Here is a 19,508-nt window from a genome sequence, read left to right as displayed (position 1 = left end):
AGACGATAGACATTACAGCATAACCTAGACATGTTTGGTGTCTATGAACTCGTAATGACCTGGAGAATCATAATGGCAGGCCTGTTTTAGCATTTAGTGAACCTAGTGAAAAAGCCAAGCAAAAAACAAGTGTGGGATTGCACTTTTTTTGCAATTTCACCGCACTTGGAATTTTTCCCTGTTGTCCAGTACACAATATGTTAAAACCAATGGTGTCATTCAAAAGTACAACTTGCCCCGCAAAAAACAAGCCCTCACATGGCCATATTGACAGAAAAATAAAATGTTATGGCTCTGGGAAGAAGGGGAGCGAAAAACAAAACGCAAAAACGAAAATACCTCTGGTCATGAAGGGGTTAAAGAAAACATTTTTTTATAAGTGTATACACTTCACAACAAACACTTTTCCATATATTTTATTTTAAAAGTACACATATTTAGTATTGTCGCGTCCGTAATGACCTGACGTATAAAACTGTCCCATTAGTTAAGCCCTTTAGTGAACACCATAAAAAGGAAGGCAAAAAAATAATGCCTTATCATCATACTGCCCAACAAAAAATGGAATAACACGCGATCAAAAAGACGGATATAAAAAATCGTGGTACCGCTGAAAACGTCATCTTGTCCCACAAAAAACAAGACGCCATATAGCTCCATCATCGGAAAAATAAAAAAGTTATAGCTCTTAGAATAAAGTGATGCAAAAATATTTTTTATATAAAATAGTTTTTATTGTATGATAATACAATATTATCAAGGAGCCTTACGTAACTTAGAATATAAGATATAAAACCAAACCTTTATTAAAGTCTTGATAAAGACACCACTACCACACACAAAGTACAAATAACCGTGTCATGTACTAGACCCTACATAGAGGGGTCCTGATATCAAATCTGCCTAGCAGCGGAGGTTGGCACCCTAAACATATACGAGATTGGCGCCCCCGCTCCACGACGGCTGTACCCTAAATCTCCTAGATGACCCTGTATGAGTGCAGCAGACAACTATTCACTCAATCAGGAAAGGAAAATATAGAGGTTGCCACAATGATGATTGCTAGGTAGGCAACAATAGAAAAAAGTGCAAAAAGAGAGTGCAATTGACAAGACAGTAAAGTGACATGTGCAAACAGATGAGTACCTAACTAACTGTTCCCTGAATCTGTAAACCTTCCTTTCAGCGGAGGTTGGCTCCCTACTGGTCAGCGGAATGGCGCCCCTGCTCCACGATGGCTCACCCTAAATCAGCCCTTATATTGCTAATAATTTCACATTGGGGTGAAGAAAATTTTCTGGAAGGCATTATAACATAATGATATAATATGACATAATGAATGGTTAAACAAGATATATTGATAACAATAAAAGGGGTACTCAAGTTTTTGATGCAGGATAGAATAAACCTCAACGCGTTTCTCCTAACAGGATCATCAGGAGGTAGATAGTTAGATGCTGTGTGGTAACGGACCACAAACCCTCCCTATATATAGATGTGGCTGCTGATTAGTAACAATCTCTTCCTGTATAACCTAGAGGTCCCTGTGTAATGATCTCACAAAAGGGCCAGGCATAGGTTCCATATTGGAGATGTAGACTAGTTTGCGCTCTATCAGCCAAAAACCATCACCCATCATTGGCGGGTATACCTATCAATCAAAAATAGAGAGGAAACAGATTAGCCGCCATTACTATGGCGTCAGGCGTGCGCTCCATCTGGAACGCACTCAGCTCACAGCTGATGTGCAGCGCTGCATAGTGATTGGCCGGCAATTGAAATCCATGTGGAAAGCGATGCTTCCTGTTCTAATTGCGCACGCCCAGAAGTGATCAGCGGGCGGCGTGCAACCGGAAGTGCGCCATATGATTGACAAGCGCGCATCAGCATTACACCAACGCTTCCTGTAGCCTCCGCTATAAACTGCGCATGCCCAGAACAATACCCGGGCAGGCGCATCTCCATTAAAGAACTTGATCCCCCACTATCAATAGGGAGTACAAAAAGGTGACCCGCGAGCCCAATAAAGCGCCATTAAATTGGTGTCACGTTATACCTTCAAAACCATGGGCGGTTCACGATATAATTGACAAGCGCACATTACCACGGCAACACCGACGCTTCCTGTTGCCTAAGCTCTAAATCGCGCATGCCCAGAGCAATACCATGGCAGCGCGTCAGAAGGATATATCTCCATTAGGGACCTCAATCTCCTACTATTACTGGGGAGCACAAGGAAGTGAACCGCGCGCCACATGCGGCACAATCGGCCTAATGCTACAAGATGAATAACATAATCAGGGCAACATTACATTATGTAAATAGCATTTGATAACCAAATACAGCGAGTGCTTTCATATGTACCAAAGGCTCTTGATGTAACTAATTCGTACATATCCATCATAAAAGATAAATAGTCATTAATATATTAATATACCATGCACCCACATTAACCCTAATAATGCTCGTAAAGTACAAACAGGACAATAACATATGTATATGTATGGCCAAGATGAGCCATCAGAATACACAATCTCAGAGATAAAATATATATATATATATATATATATATATATATATATATATATATATATATATATATATATATATAAAAAAAAGTCCATGATATCAGCAAAGTATCCTGTTTTCATACAAAGGGGAATAGTCATTATGTCATCATAAAGGTACATATTGATCAAAAGAAGAAAAATTATATATGAAAAAATGTCACACAACAAATTTGTGCATCCCATATTTATGGGAGTACATATTCAAACTGGCATGACAAAGTGGAGCCCAGTAAACCACCGAGTTTATAAGAAGCAAGCAAATAATAAGCTCTCATTTAGGCCATTTGGTGCCACGGATTCCAACCTGTGGATCCAGGCACATTCCCTTTGCAGCAATAATTTATCAAAAATTTCCCCCCCTGGGGTTTCGTTTAACCACCTCAATGACACAGAATTTGATCTCCTCCATATTACCTCTATGCAGGTCATTAAAATGTTTTGCCAGAGGGGTATCACGATTTTGCCTAATGTCACCAGCATGTTCACCAACCCTACGTCGAAATTCTCTGGATGTTTTCCCCACATAGTCATGAGGACAACTGCATGTGGCCATATATATGACACCAGATGTTTTACAATTTGAGAAATCCCTGTGATAGAATTTTTTCCCATTGTGGGAACTTACAAAGAATTTACATGATCTCATAAATTTGCAGTTAACACAGTTGCTGCATTTAAAAATACCGCAAGTTTTACGGTCCAACCAAGTACCTGCGGGCATGGATCTCCTAAAATAACTGTGTACCAGACTATCCTTTATAGAACGCCCCTTTCTAAAGGTGATCATTGGCCATGGTCCTACAATTCCTCTGAGATCAGGGTCCGTTGTCAAAATGCCCCAATGTTTATTAAGAATACTCCTCACCCTTTTGTTCTGATAATCAAAGGTTCCAATGATTCTGGTCATCTCAAGCTCCCCAGTGGAGTCAGTTAATCTGGTTTGCAAAAGAGAGCTTCTATCTTGAGATGAGGCATACTCATAAGATTTTTCAACAAAACCCCTAGGGTAACCCTTGTCCCGAAATCTCCTTTTCTTGTCCATAGATTGAAGTCTAAAGGAATCCATGTCTGAACAGTTCCTCCTTAACCTTAAAAACTTGCCTTTGAGAATGCCACGTTTTAAGGCTTCAGGGTGATGACTGTCCCACCGGAGCAAACTATTTGTGCTCGTCGGTTTGCGGTAGATTTGAGATTTTAAAGAGCCATCCACTTCTTTCTTAATCAGGACATCCAAAAATGGTAAAGTGGTCCTGTTCATTTCATGTGTAAACCTCATGCCAATATCATTATTGTTCAACTCATTAGCAAATTGTAGGAACTGGCTCTCTGTCCCCGCCACACAACGAATACGTCGTCAATAAATCTATACCACGTACCGATGTGCTCTTGCCACCACTGTGGCTCATCTGAAAAGACTATGGTTTCCTTCCACCAGCCAAAAAACAAGCCTGCATACGATGGGGCACAGGGACTGCCCATGGCAGTGCCCCTGAGCTGGTGGAAGTACTTCCTGTCAAATAGAAAAACATTTTCTAAAACCAGGGGAAGAGTCTTGAGGAGATCATTTGCATATTCCCAGTGCCTTCTGGGATAAGTGAAGAGTCTCCGCGAGCTCAACGATCACTGGGTTTTGGCCGTTGCAGCTGAAAAGAGGAAATTGGAAAAACCGCGCGCCGATTTGGCTCATCTTTCATCGTTTTTAAGAAATCTCAAGATGGAAGAGGCCAGGAGCCATTTGGTGAGCTGCATTTCTTGCTACATGTTCACAGACTTACCAGTGGAAAAGCCAAACTTCACATGCCACAAATGCAAGCTTGTGTCCCTGTTGGAGGAAAAGTTGCAAAATCTCGAAGAGAGGTTAGCTACATTGAAGATCATTAAGGAAGGTGAAGAGTTCTTGGACAGAGCAGAATTATCTCTTCATGTTACAGGAAGAGAAGAAATTCGAAGTGCACCTGAAGAAACAGAGGAATGGAGACATGTGACCCAGAGAAGCAGGAGGATCAGGAGGCAGTCAGCACCCATACTGCTCAGAAACCAGTACCAGGCTCTCACGCAGGAAAACGATGAAGAAATACATCAGGATAAGACTTTGCCAACAAACAGCAACCTTGTACGCCTTCAGAGTCCTCCTGGATGGAGAAAGAAAAATGTTGTGAAGAAGAAACGGAGAGTGGTGGTCATGGGGGATTCCCTGCTGAGAGGAACAGAGGCCGCTATCTGCAGACCGGATATAACTACAAGAGAAATGTGCTGTCTTCCAGGTGCAAAAATTAAAGATGTGTCTGACAGGATATCAGGACTCTTCAGACCTACAGATGACTACCCATTCCTGCTACTACATGTGGGGACAAATGACACCGCAAGAAACGACCTGGAAACCATCTGCAGAGACTTTGAAGACTTAGGCAAGAAAGTGAAAGAACTGGGAGCGCAGGTGGTCTTCTCTTCCATCCTCCCAGTGGATGGCCATGGAACAAGGAGGTGGAATAAGATTCTGCAGGTGAACAACTGGCTACGTCGATGGTGCCGTCAGCAACGATTTGGATTTCTGGATCACGGAGTGAACTACTTATACGATGGACTACTTGCTAGAGATGGGGTGCACCTTACGAAGACTGGAAAACAAGTATTTGGAAGTCGCCTTGCTACACTTGTAAGGAGAGCTTTAAACTAGAACAACATGGGAAGGGAAGCAAAAGACCAGAAAAAGCCATACACCTGACAAATGCTATTGAGAACTCTGCTATTAGAAGTGGAAAGGAAGAACAAAGACGAAAGAATCTAATTAATAAAAATATTGGAGAAAGAGAAACCAATCACAAACTAAAATGTTTCTATACTAATGCACAAAGCATGGGCAACAAACAAGGAGAATTGGAACTACTAACACAGGAACAGAAATATGATGTCATTGGAATCACTGAAACTTGGTGGGACGATACACATGATTGGAATACAAGACTAGAAGGATACAACTTATTTGCAAGAAACAGACTTGATAAACGAGGAGGGGGTGTCGCATTGTATGTTCGAAACGCGTATATCTGCACAGAGATTGAAGCTTCAGAGACTGGGAGTTCTGTGGAAACTGTTTGGGTAAGAATACAAGGACAGAACAATGGAAAGGACACCATTGTAGGCATTTACTACAGGCCGCCTGTGCAAACCGAAGATATAGATGAACTCTTTATGCATCAGATGGCCAAGTTCTCCAAAAAATATGACATAGTTGTCATGGGAGATTTCAACTATCCAGACATTTGTTGGGAATCTCTCTCAGGCAAAACTAACAGGTCAAGGAAATTCTTATCCTCTCTTGCTGACAACTTTATCTTCCAAAAGGTAAGGGAGAAAACAAGGGGAACTGCTACCTTGGATCTAATCCTTATAAACAGGGAGGAAATGGTTGAGGAGGTAAAAGTGGCTGGGGCCCTAGGAGGTAGCGACCATGCTATTTTAGAATTTTGGATACCTAGAGGAGGAAGACCTGTGAAGACTCAGACGTCAAGGTTAGATTTCAGAAAGGCAGATTTTAAGGGATTCAGAAAGAGAATTGGAGGGATCCAATGGCTGGATATCCTTAAAGACAAAAATGTCCAGGAAGGATGGGAAATCTTGAAAAATGAAATTCTCAAAGCACAGTTGTTAACAATTCCGAAAAGAGGGAAGAATAGGAAGCATTTAAGGAAACCAGGATGGATGAACACAGAACTTAAGCACATGCTAAAAAGGAAGAAAAAAATGTTTATAAAATGGAAAGAGGGAGGCATATCTAAAGAAGAATATAATGCTGTCTGCAGAACCTGCAGGGCACAAATCAGATTAGCTAAAGCTGAAAATGAACTGAGGCTTGCAAGAGATGTCAAAAGCAATAATAAAGGATTTTGGGGATATGTCAAAAGTAAAAGAAAAGTCAAAGATGCTATAGGATTTTTACAGGATGAAAATGATGAAATGGTAAGACAGGATGTTGAGAAGGCTGAACTTTTAAATTCCTATTTTGCATCTGTTTTCTCTCAGAAAGGAAATGCAACATCAACTGTTATTCACTGTCCTATTAAGGGAATAGAAGAATCCAGGATATCTATAAACAGAAAGATAGTGAGGAAACACTTAGCTAACCTAAATGAATTCAAGTCTCCAGGTCCAGATGAATTACACCCCAGAGTACTGAAGGAGATAGCAGAAGAAATTTTTGAACCCCTCTCCATAATCTTTGAAAATTCTTGGAGAACAGGAGAAGTGCCAGAAGACTGGAGAAGAGCAAATGTTGTTCCTATCTTCAAAAAGGGGAAGAAGGTGGACCCAGGCAACTATAGGCCGGTGAGTCTGACTTCTATACCAGGAAAGATCTTTGAACAAATTATTAAACAACATGTATGTCAATACCTGGATAAGAATGAAGTGATTAAACAGAGTCAGCATGGGTTTCTAACTAATAAGTCATGTCAGACTAACTTAATTTCCTTCTATGACGGTATCACTGATTGGGTGGATCAAGGAAATGCTGTAGATATAGTATATCTTGACTTCAGCAAAGCATTTGACAAAGTCTCTCATACAATCCTTATTGAAAAAATGACTAAGTATGGAATGGACAAGGCAACTGTTAGGTGAATTCATAACTGGCTTAGTGATCGGACCCAAAGAGTGGTCGTAAATGGCTGCACATCCAGTTGGAAGAATGTCTCAAGTGGGGTACCACAGGGCTCTGTCCTGGGCCCTGTATTGTTCAACATCTTTATCAACGATTTAGATGAAGGAATTGAGGGTAAACTGATTAAATTTGCTGATGACACAAAGCTAGGAGGGATAGCTAATACTAGAGAAGAGAGAGAGAGGATTCAAAAAGATTTAAATAAACTGGAGAAGTGGGCAGCAACTAACAGAATGGTTTTTAACAGGGAGAAATGCAAAGTACTACATCTGGGCAATAAAAATGAAAAAAGCATATATAGAATGGGAGGAATAGGGCTAAGTGACAGCACATGTGAAAAAGACTTGGGTATACTAATAGATCACAGACTGAATATGAGTCAACAGTGTGATGCAGCAGCAAAAAAGGCAAATGCAATTCTAGGATGTATTAACAGAAGCATACAGTCTAGATCACGTGAAGTCATTATTTCCCTCTACTCCTCTTTGGTCAGACCTCATCTGGAATATTGTGTCCAGTTTTGGGCACCACATTTTAAAAAAGACATCAACAAACTGGAGCAAGTTCAGAAAAGAGCGACCAGAATGGTGACCGGTCTGCAAACCCTGTCTTATGAGGAAAGGTTGCAGGATTTGGGAATGTTTAGTTTGCAAAAGAGAAGACTGAGAGGAGACTTAATAGCTGTCTACAAATATCTAAAGGGCTGTCACATTGTAGAAGGATCAACTTTATTCTCATTTGCACAAGGAAAGACTAGAAGCAATGGGATGAAACTGAATGGGAAGAGACACAGATTAGATATTAGAAAAAACTTTTTGACAGTTAGAGTGATCAATGAGTGGAACAGGCTGCCACGAGAAGTGGTGAGTTCTCCTTCAATGGAATTCTTCAAACAGAGGCTGGACAGACATCTGACTGGGATGATTTAGCGAATCCTGCTTTGAGCAGGGGGTTGGACCAGATGGCCCAGGAGGTCCCTTCCAACTCTACGATTCTATGATTCTATGATTCTATGATTCTATTTTTGGTCAGGGTGAAGCGCAAAATATCCAGCACAAATTGGTTGTGGGCCTTATACTGAATTGCCCTTGTTTTATCAAGACTTTAATAAAGGTTTGGTTTTATATCTTATATTCTAAGTTATGTAAGGCTCCTTGATAATATTACTGATGTTTTTGACCTTACTGGTTACAAAATTTTTCTAAAAAATAACTTATAAAAGCGCCAAAGCACAAAAAAATTATATAAATGAGGTATCGCTGTAATCGTACTGATCCGAAGATTAAAACTGCCTTATCAATTTTACCACACGCGGAATGGTTTAAACGCCCCCCAAAAGAAATTCATGAATTGTTGGTTTTTGTTCATTCTGCCTTCCAAAAATCAGAATAAAAAGCGATCAAAAAATGTCATGTGCTCAAAAATGGTACCAATAAAAACATGAACTCGTCCCGCAAAACACAAGACTTCACATGACTCTGTGGGTCAAAACATGTGTAGGGGAAGTGGACTGACATACGGATCTGTCTGCAGAAGTAGGGTAAGGTATAGTGTGCTTTAGGTGGACTGTTATATTTATAGATGGGAAACAGCTGGAGATAGTGGAGATGGGTGTAATACTGAAGTTTGGCCACAACATGGCAGTGGAGAGCTGTGAGAAAAGGATTGAACATCAGCTTAGGGCTACAAAACCGCACAGTCATGGGGGTGGGGTTACAAGGACTCTAGGGGAATCCCCAGGGAGGGGGATAAAAAGAAGACAGAGTTCTAGAAGCAGTCAGTCCAGGGAGAGGAGCTCAGGAGTGAAGAAGACTGGAGGAAGAGGCAGGACAAGAAGAAGCTCCAGGAAGGACTGGTGAGAGAGACGGTCAGGCGGGTGGCCCTGACAGGACAGCCGCAGGACAGAGAGAGCCCGGGAGTTACCAGAGACGGACGGACTTGGACGGGTGAAGCGCTGTGGTGGTAGGCCTAGGGCAGCCACAGTGAAAGAGCCGCGAGGGACGTCATTCAGGAAGACAGAAGAAAGGGAAAGGTACCCGGGCCTGTGTGCGGAGCTCGTGCAGCAGCTGTGTGGTGCTGCGGTCGTCGAGAGGGTGGCCAATAAAGAGGACCTGTCTCTGTCTCAGTCTGTTCGCGGCGGTAAGAGGACCACCCCCCAGTCGGCACACCTACCTACATTTGGCGTAGTCAGCAGGATAATTGCCGCCAATACTACAGCTTCAGCGGCAAGCCTGCACTGAAGACCCCAAAGGATCCAAGCTGAACGGGTTGAAGATTTCCCCTGTGGATTACAAAATTGGACTGTCAAGGGCAGCTAAGCCGAGCTCGCCCCTGGAACACTGCTGGGAAAGCTGGGTGCCGCTGCTGGAAAGCTGGGTACCCTCCCATGTTAAAGGACTACAGCAGGAGCTGGGAGCAGTTGCCAGCACAGCAAGTACTCACCCGCCCTGGAGATCTGCAGCAGATGGAGGCTGGGTCACCGAGGAGGAAAGCAAGACCAAGCTAAGCCACAGAAAACCAGAGAGGTTGGTAACTAAGCGGATTGCAGACCCCTGATCCTATCCACACAACTAACAGTAGCCGTGGAGCGTACCTACGATGATCCTAGATGCCTCGACATAGCCGGAGAACTAAATAAGCCTAAAGCAAGAAAGGGGAATTCTAAACTGCCCCAGAGCAGACCCCAAAGTAATAGATAGCCCCCAAACATATATTGTCGGTGAGACAAGGTGAAAACACAAACGCACATACCACAATTCATGATGCTACGATACGGCAGAGAAATATAGGTATAGTACAATGACAAATACTTCACTTCTTACATTACATGACATCTATTTTAAATTCTACAATAGCTCAAAAACCGGACAGTATATTCCTCCATACAGTATTATGGCCACCACATAGTGTGCCATACAGAATAATGAGCCCCATATATTTCTCCATAAATAATTTGTCCCATATAATGTTCCATACAGTATATGATGAGCTCCACATAATGCTACAGTATATGATAGTCCCCATGGATGATGCTACAGTGTATGATGGGCCTATATAATGCTCCATATATAATGGGCCACATAGGATGCTACAGTGTATAATGGGCCCCATTTATGATGCTCCCAAGACTTCCTTCTCTCCTCCACACTTATTCGCTCCTCACCCAACCGCCTCCAAGACTTCTCCCGAATAGCCCCCATCCTCTGGAATTCTTTGCCCCAACATGTCCAGCTATCAACCACATTCGCATCCTTCAGACGGAACCTGAAAACCCATCCCTTCAGGAAAGCCTACAGCCTGCAATGATCCCCGCTGCCCCCTCACCACTACTGGAACTACTGCCTCACCATCACTGGAGCTGCTGCAACCCCCCAACCTACTGTCTCCTTCCCCGGCATCCTGTAGAATGTATGCCCGAAAGGGCAGGGTCCTCTCTCCCCTCTATATCAATCTGTGATTGTTAGTTTGTTTACTGTAAGTGATATCTGTAATTTGTATGTAACCCCTTCTCTTGTACAGCACCATGGAATCAATGGCGCTATTTAAATAAATAATAATAATAATGATGGGCCCCATTTATAATGCTCCCGTGTATAATGGGCCCTGTATATGATGCTCCAGTGTATGATGGGCCCCATTTATAATGCTCCAGTGTATAATGGTCCCCATGGATGATGCTCCGGTGTATGATGGGCCTATATAATGCTCCATATATAATGGGCCCCATATGATGCTCCAGTGTACATTGGGCCCCGTATATGATGCTCCACTGTATGATGGGCCCCATTTATAATGCTCCAGTGTATGATGGTCCCCATGGATGATGCTCCAGTGTAAGATGGGCCCCATGTACAGTATATGATGGGCCCCATGGATGATGCTCCAGTGTATGATGGGCCCCATATATAATTCTCCAGTGTATAATGCTCCCCATATATTGCTCCAAACATAAAAAATAATGAAATACCTCTCCTCGCTGGGCACTGCTCTACTCTGGACTCCTCAGCGTCGCCATCTTCCAGCTTTCTGCACTGTGACTGTTCAGGCAGAGGGTGCACAGACGTGACATCATCACGCTCTCTGACCTGAATGTCACTGTCAGGAAACGCGGAAGACATCACAGCGATGGAGCAGGGAAACATAAGTGTTGCAAGTGCTGTGGCCCAAGCAGGGGGCAACCCGTGGGTGCCGGCATTGGCACAGGGCCCCTCATAGTACACCGGTGTCTCTGACGTCGAGTGGGCCCCCCCACCTGTTCAGGGCCCCGGCACTTGCCCGGGTGCGCCAGGTGCTGATGCTGGCCCTGTTAGGGAGGTGGAAAAACTGGCATATGTTGAGGTGTAGGCTGGACGTTCAGCAGCTGCAAATGGAGGAATTGGAGAAGTCGGAGGAAGAGGAGGACAAAGCGAGCCATTTTGCTGGCAACCTATGTGTCATCAGGGGAAGGTGGTACAAAATCCTTTGAAACCCAGGCATCGTTCATTTTAATGAATGTGAGATCACCAACATTTTGGGTCGACAGCCGGGTCCTTCTTTCTGTCAGAATTGATCCAGCAGCACTGAAGACTCTTTCTGATAGCACACTACCAGCAGGGCAAGCGAGCTCCTGTAAGGCATATTGTGCCAATTCAGGCCAGGTGTCCAGTTTACAGGCCCAGTAGTCAAACAGCAATGAACTGTGAGGGAGAACATCGATAGGGGAGGAGAGGTAATTTTGAAGCATAGTTGACAACTGCTGTCTCCTGTCTGTTGCAATCGTTTCAGTATTAACAGTCGTGTGAGCGGTCCTCGAGAAATCAGTCCACAACATAATCATGAAACCCCTGTCTCCAACGCCACTTCGGCTTTGTGCACCACGAACACCTCTTCCATGTTGCCCAGTACGGCTTGTGGTAGAACCTGCACCACTACTGTGTGCTGGGAATGCCTCTAACAAACGGTTTACCAGAGTTGCTTGTTTGTTTGCCAATATTAGCTTTAGGTTCTCCTATGGCATGATGTTCTGCAATTTGCCTTTATATCGTGGATCGAGGATGCTGGCCAACCAGTAGTCGTCATCCTTCATAATTTGGGCAATGCGGCAATCTATTTTTAGGATCCGCAAGACATAATCACACATGTGGGCCAATGTTCCAGGTGTCAATGATGCACTGCCAGTGGTGGGTGGAGGAGCACTTTCTGGCAAATTGTGATACATATCTTGAAATGTCTGAGTGTGTTTCTGAGTTACGATAGGTATCCAGTTTTCAGAATAGGTGATTATGGAAGTCATGCTGACCATATGCCACCATCTTAGAGTGTTATGCTATGAGCATGAAGAGTTAACTTTGTAACAAGCAACATATGTTGAACTTTGAACAGTAATAGGCAACTTTGACAAGTTGACCAGAGGCAAACAGAGTCTAGGTTGACATACTATTGGCAATCAAATCTCTTGTTGGTGCAAACACACTAAGAGGCTATAGCAAACAGACCTTGAAGTCTTGTGCAGTTTCAAGATTTTGATGAGTCAGCATACTGCACAGAGGGAATGTGGGAATTTTGTGTATAAAAAGGTGGACCTGTGTCAGTGAGGCAGGGACATTTCCAGCAAGGGACATTTCCAGCAAGGGACATTTTCCAGAAGCTATCGTGGGTGCACGGTTTCTGTGATGACAAGATTTTCCTTCTCACTGACACTGTGGGGTCCCTCCAGTGGAGAAGTGATGTTGCAATACTACTTGGTAATGTATTGATGCTTATTTCTCTATGTAAACAAGACAGGGTAATATTATATCTGCCATTCCATTAATTTGGTGTTTTATAATCATTGTATAATAAAATTGTGTTATATCCAAGTAGTAGCCTTCTTTAAAGCTGTATCCGAACCTTATTGCGAAACAGTTGGCAATACATAAATCCACATCCCTCCAGTCACGCACAAACCCTGTACCTGACATAGGCAAGCCAACATTTTCTCTTGCCTCCTCAGATGCATCCTTCTCCCCAAAATAATCATCCCCCTCATCCTCCTCCTCTTCTTCCTCCACCTCGTCCAGGACAGTTCCCTGAGCAGACAATGGCTGACTGTCATGAAGGCTTCCCTCCTCCTCCTCCGCTGCAGACGCCTGATTCTTAATGTGCGTCAAAGTTTGCATGAGCAGATGCATAAGTGGGATGCTCATGCTTATGATGGCGTCGTCTGCGCTTACCAGCCATATTCATTCCTCAAAACACTGAAGGACTTTACAGAGGTCTTTCAGCTTTGACCACTGTACACCCAACAATTCTATGTCTGCCCTCAAGCTGCCTACCCGTGTATCCTCCCACAAATGTATTACAGCCTGCCTCTGTTTGCACAGCCTCTAAACTATGTGCATGGCGGAGTTCCACTTTGTTATAACGTCTATGATTAGGCGGTGCTTGGGGAGGTGGAGCGATCGCTTCAGCCTCTGCATACGACTGGAGTGTACGGGTGAGCGACGGATGTGCGAGCACAGTCTTCGCACCTTATGGAGCCGGGCTGTTAACTCCGGATAATTATTTATGAAGCACTGCACTACCAGGTTCAAGGTGTGAGCCAGGCAAGGTATGTGTCTTGAGTTTTGCCAGGGCTATGGCCGCCACAAAATTACGGCCATTATCACTGACTACCTTGCCTGGCTCAAGATGTAGACTGCCCAGCCATGACTCAGTTTCTCACTGCAAGTAGTCGGCCAGTACCTCCGCGGTGTGTCTGTTGTCGCCCAAAGACATCATCTTTAAAACAGCTTGCTGACGCTTACCACTAGCTGTTCGATAGTGGGACACCTCGTATGCAACACTGACAGCTGCGGATTGAGTGCTCAAGTGACTGCGCTCTGTCGACGAGCTTTCGCTTCTGGAGCCAACTGTTTCCTATACCGTGGGCTAGGCAGCACTGTCCCACCGCCGCTGTCCCCTGTGGACCCTGCATCCACCACATTAACCCAGTGGGCAGTGATGGATACGTAACGGCCCTGGCCATGCCTACTGCTGCATGCATCTGTTGTGACGTGCACCTTTCCACTCACTGATTGTTTGAGTGCGTGGACAATGTGGTCTTTCACATGCAGGTGGAGGGCAGGGATGGCTTTTCTAGAAAAGAAGTGCCAACTGGGTAGGTCATAGCATGGGACAGCGTAGGCCATGAGCTCTGGGAATGCTGTGCTTTCAACCAATCGAAAGGGCATCATCTCTAATGAGATCAGTTTGGCAATGTAGGCGTTCAAAGCCAGTGTACGTGGATGAGATGATGAGTACTTTCTTGTCCTACTCAGTGTCTGCTAGGGTGAGCTGGACTTGAGAGCTGCATATGGGGGAACTAGCAGTGGACATGGAGGACTGATAGGGGGTTGGTGAAGGTGATGGTGGTGGTGCTGATGGCCTAGATTCAGTCTTTCGTTGCAAAAACATTGTGATTCCCTGACTGCTTTGGCCTTGCGACGACACCTCAACATTTCTTGCTGGTGGTGTGCTAACCGGTGGGCTTACAGTGGGGGAAGCGATGTAGCGTTGCTTGCTACCTTCAGTCAGAGCAGGTGCACATGTGCTACGTGAGGTTTTGTAGTGCGTCCACGCTTGCAATTGCATGGTGTTTAAATGTCTAAGCATGCAACTGGTATTCAAATTTCGGAGATTTTTCCCTCGACTAAAGGTCCTTGCGCACTTCTTACAGATAACCATTGCCTCATCAATAGGATTTTGGTCAAAAAAGTGCCACACTGCACTCTTCCTACTATGGGATAAATTTTCAGGGCTTGCACGCTGTGCTAATTTGACCGTCTGGCCAAGCTGTCCTGCAACTCTTTGGTTTTTTTTAACACGTTTTTGGACTGCTACGGGCCTGCCAGATAACCGCAGCTGCGATGTCGATGCCTGCTGCGGATCCTCCTCCTCTTCTGAGCTATTGCCAGCGGCACCCTCTTCCCCCAATGGATGCCAATCCAGGTCAACAACTGAGTCATCCATCACCTCCTCTTCAATTTCATCTGCACCTTCCTCTGTGTCACCGTGTAAGGTGGTATAGTATGCGGGAAGGGGCACCTGAGTTTCATCAGGGTCAGATTCTGGCTCAGTAGACTGCGAGGGCAATGTAGTGCTGTGGGTCAATGTACCAGCAGAATCATATAGCAGTGGCTGTGCATCAATGCACTCCATGTAAGATTCATCTTGGACTGGGGAATTCAGGATTTGACTTGATAACCCAGGCATGGTATGTGATAAGAGCTTCAGGGAGTAATCTGAAGTGTGGCCTGCCACATCCTTCACTTTTAGTGGGGGTGAAGGACACAAGGAACGGTGTTGTTCCTGACCAGGAGCCTGCACTGACGACTCAGTGCATGCATTCTTTGAAACTTCAGAAGAGGAGGCGATAGAGCTGGAGGCTGTTTCAGCAACGTAAGCCAAAACCTGTTCCTGATGCTCTGGCTTTAAAAGCGGTTTACCTACTCCAAGAAAAGGGAGCCTTCCTGGCCTTCTGGAGCCAGACGATGAACCAGGCTCAACACCTCCTGCCTTAGGTGCTATTGTGCTTTTGGCACTGCCAGCAGATGCACCACCACCATCAGTACCAGCTGGCCCCCCCGCCCACATCCGCGGCCTCTTCCACCATACTTCCTCATGTTTGGGAAAATGTACCCAAAATACCAGCAGATATATGGTACTGTATCAGAAGCGTACAGCTGTATGCGGTGAAGGGGAAAATTTCAATCTCCGTATTTATTTCAGGAGTCACACACAGAAGCTCTCAGGCTCAGTATGGATTAGACCAGAATATAAAAACAGTAAAAGGGTACTGTATCAGAAGATACCAGGTGTATATAGTATTGGGGAAAATTGTAAATCTCTGTATATATTTCAGATGTCACAGACACAGACGCTCTCAGGCTCAGTATGGTTTAGACCAGAATATAACAAGCAGTAAAAGGGCACTGTATCAGAAGATATCAGGTGTATATAGTATTGGGGAAAATTGTAAATCCCTGTATATATTTCAGGAGTCACACACAGACGCTCTCAGGCTCAGTGTGGATTAGACAAGAATATAAAAAGCTTAAAAAGGGTACTGTATCAGAAGATATCAGGTTTATATAGTGTTGGGGTAATTGTAAATCTCCGTATATATTTCAGGAGTCACACACAGATGCTCTCAGGCTCAGTATGGATTAGACCAGAATATAACAAACAGTAAAAGGGTACTGTATCAGAAGATACCAGGTGTATATAGTGTTGGGGAGAATTGTAAATCTCTGTATATATTTCAGGAGTCACACACAGAGAGTCAGCATGTATTTGTCCGTGATACCAGCCGGTACACGGTAGTGTGTGAGGAGCGTACAGCTCTATACGGTGTGGGAAAAAAAATGAACGCTCGGTACCTATGCAGAAAAAAAGAATAAAAGTATTAGTGCTGTGTAAAAAGCAGTCTGCACAGCAGTGTACACACAGCAATACAGCTAGCAGGCAGTCTAATAACCATTGCTGCTGCACACAAGAAATTCCTCCCCTGTCACTGGCAGGCAGCCTAATAACCAGCGCTGCTGCACACAACAAAATCCTCCCCTGTCACTGCACACTAACTGTACAGCACAATGGCTATCAGGACAAGTACATAAGAACTTCTTCTTAGATCTTTACAGCCCTAACTCTCTACCTACTGATAAACAGCAACCTCTCCCTACTGTTAACATCAGCAGAAGTAAAATGGCGGTCGGCGGTCAGGGCTTTTATAGACACTATGACACACCCCAAAGCAAGCCAATCACTGCAATGCCCTTCTCTAAGATGGTGGTGGACGCTGCCCATGTCATCTTGTTGCCTACAGTGTATGTCCTTGTTCATTGGCTGAGAAAAGGCGCCTGTAAGCATTCTGGGAAATCCGACTTTGGCGCTGGGGTCGACGACCGCATGGCCGACTTCATGCTATGGTTGGGTTTCTGTTTGCAAAACCCGACTTTGGTGAAAGTCGGCGACTTATGAATCTGACCGACCTGTTTCGCTCAACTCTAGCCGGGAGCTATATTTCCTCTCCTCCTGTGCAGTTATACAACAGGGAAATTCCCCATCTGCTGCAGAATCACTGAGCAGCCTGGGGCCTTAGAGAGACACTGCAGATTTCCTCTGCTGTAGCTGAGGAATGCTGTTGCCTCTCCCCAATAGTGGCCAGAGAAGCTTATTAAGAAATGCCAATATTTGTGAGTGGGGGCTTTGAAAAGATCCAGGCATTGACCTATTATTTGTGGCACTGGTTACCTTTGGTGGGGGCAGCTACTGGGACAGAACTTTATTGACCCCCCACACACACCCTCCCCCCAAGAGGACACATATAAAGCAGGAGACTATCTACTCCAAAAGCCACCTGATCCCTGATTTACTATTTCATCCAACATACCAATTAAGTTGGAGCTCTGCTGCCATCTACTGCTCATAACAAAAATGACGCACTGATACGAGCTGCAATATACTACCACTCCGGATACCACTGCTGAGTGGCATTCAGTGCTCTCTTTTATACACAGATGCCTCTCTTAAGGGCTTGTCTTCTAAACTGCTGTGGATACCTGCCCAACTGGGGACCTTTTTCAGCCTGTTCACCTTTATGATCTTCTGAGTGGTCCGTATCCCTTAAACCATCTTGGTTCCCCTCGAGACTAATTGTCCATGATATCCTACCTAAACTACTTAGTTATTTAGGTTCTTGCACTTAATTCTCGACTGCGATGTCTCCCCTCTCCTTACAAGTGCATTTCTATTCATTTTCTATCTCTCTCCATTTACATGGAAAAATTAGTAAATCCCAGTGGCTGCAAGGCTACTAAAACCAGGGCACAGGCCACCAAATCTTCTCCTGAATCACCAGATTCTAACTCCATCATGTCTAAAGAATCCCTACAAACCATTGGTGACTCTATCACAAAGCAACTTATGCCAAAAATAGATGCAAGACTTCTTTCCTTTCAATCATCTTTGGAGTCGATTACATCCCAGTTGTCCAACCATTCCACCAAAATTTTGGCAGCAGAACAGCGGATCAGTGATTTGGAGGACACAGTAGAGTCCTATGTTGCTCAGCTTAAAGTAAGGACCATGTGATAGAGCAGATCCAAGACAAATTAGATGATCTGGAAAACCGAAGTCGCCGAAACAATCTCTGCGTCATCGGCGTTCCCGAGTCGGTAAAGGATCTCCACCACTTTACTTCCTCCTGGCTCCCACGAGCACTTAATTTGCCTGACCGACCTGGCTCCATGATAGTCGAACGAGCCCACAGACTTGGACCTCCAACTCCAGAATCCAATGCCCGTCCTCGCCCTGTTATTAAGTTACTTAATTTTCAGGACAAAATGCTAATGTTTCGGGCATTTCGGGCTATGTCTGCTGTGAAATATGAGGGACACTCTCTTCTTATATTTCAAGATTATTCTGCTGTGGTGGCGGCCAAGCGCCGTGCCTTTGCTCCAGCTTGTAAACTTCTGCATGACAGAGGCTCCCGCTTTGCCCTTCTCTACCCGGCACGTCTGAGGGTGGAACTCCGAGGAAAGATGATGTTTTTTGTTGACCCTAATGAAGCCATGGAGGAGGTGAAACGCTCCTCACGAGCCTCTTCTCCGGCCACTTGATTTCAATTTCATGGTTTTTGTAATTTTTTTCTAGTTGATAGCCATGTTACATCTGTTTATATTTACCTGCATGATTAATCTTTCGGTTTCTACTTAATGCACGCTATTTTTACTGCATTATGATTATGGGGGTCTTAGTCGAGATGCTGTTATATAATGTTTATTGTGGTTTCTCTATTGCTTGTGGGTTTGTTGGGGGGGTGGGCTCTTCCTCCCTAGGCACGATTTTTTATGTGTCTTTCTGGGTGTTAGGGTTTGCTTGCAGAGACAGACATTTGCCCAGTTGTTTCTTCTCTGATATTACTCTTTCATGGCCTCAATGTGGCATAGGCTAATATGGCTGACTCTAATACTGTAGCTCCTCACATTAATGTAGACTCTCTTAAATTGTTATCTTGGAACGTGGCTGGGCTCAATACTCCGGTAAAACGCAGGAAAGTTTTAGACCATGTTACCCGTATACGCCCACACATTGTGCTTTTGCAGGAAACTCATTGGATTCATGGAAAACATCCTCCGCTCCATAACAAGCATTACCCGGACTGCATAGAGGCTTCTTTTTCAAGGAAGAAGAGTGGGGTTGCCGTCCTGTTCCATAGAGACCTTGAATACTCCATTCAAGATGTGGTAAGAGACAAGGCGGGACAATATTTGCTGATT

General features: G+C 44.4%; 1 protein-coding gene across 1 annotated transcript in view; it reads right to left on the bottom strand.

The window, feature by feature from the left end:
- LOC141059313 (uncharacterized) overlaps window positions 1-19,508 on the bottom strand; it is a 120,323-nt gene that overhangs the window by 25,609 nt on the left and 75,206 nt on the right. The window lies entirely within an intron of this gene.

Source organism: Dendrobates tinctorius, unplaced genomic scaffold, assembly GCF_039654945.1.
Source record: "Dendrobates tinctorius isolate UK_male_01 unplaced genomic scaffold, ASM3965494v1 ptg000226l, whole genome shotgun sequence".
Lineage (NCBI taxonomy): Eukaryota > Metazoa > Chordata > Amphibia > Anura > Dendrobatidae > Dendrobates > Dendrobates tinctorius.
The sequence above is the reverse complement of the archived record's forward strand: the minus strand, read 5'-3'. Positions and strand labels throughout refer to the sequence as shown.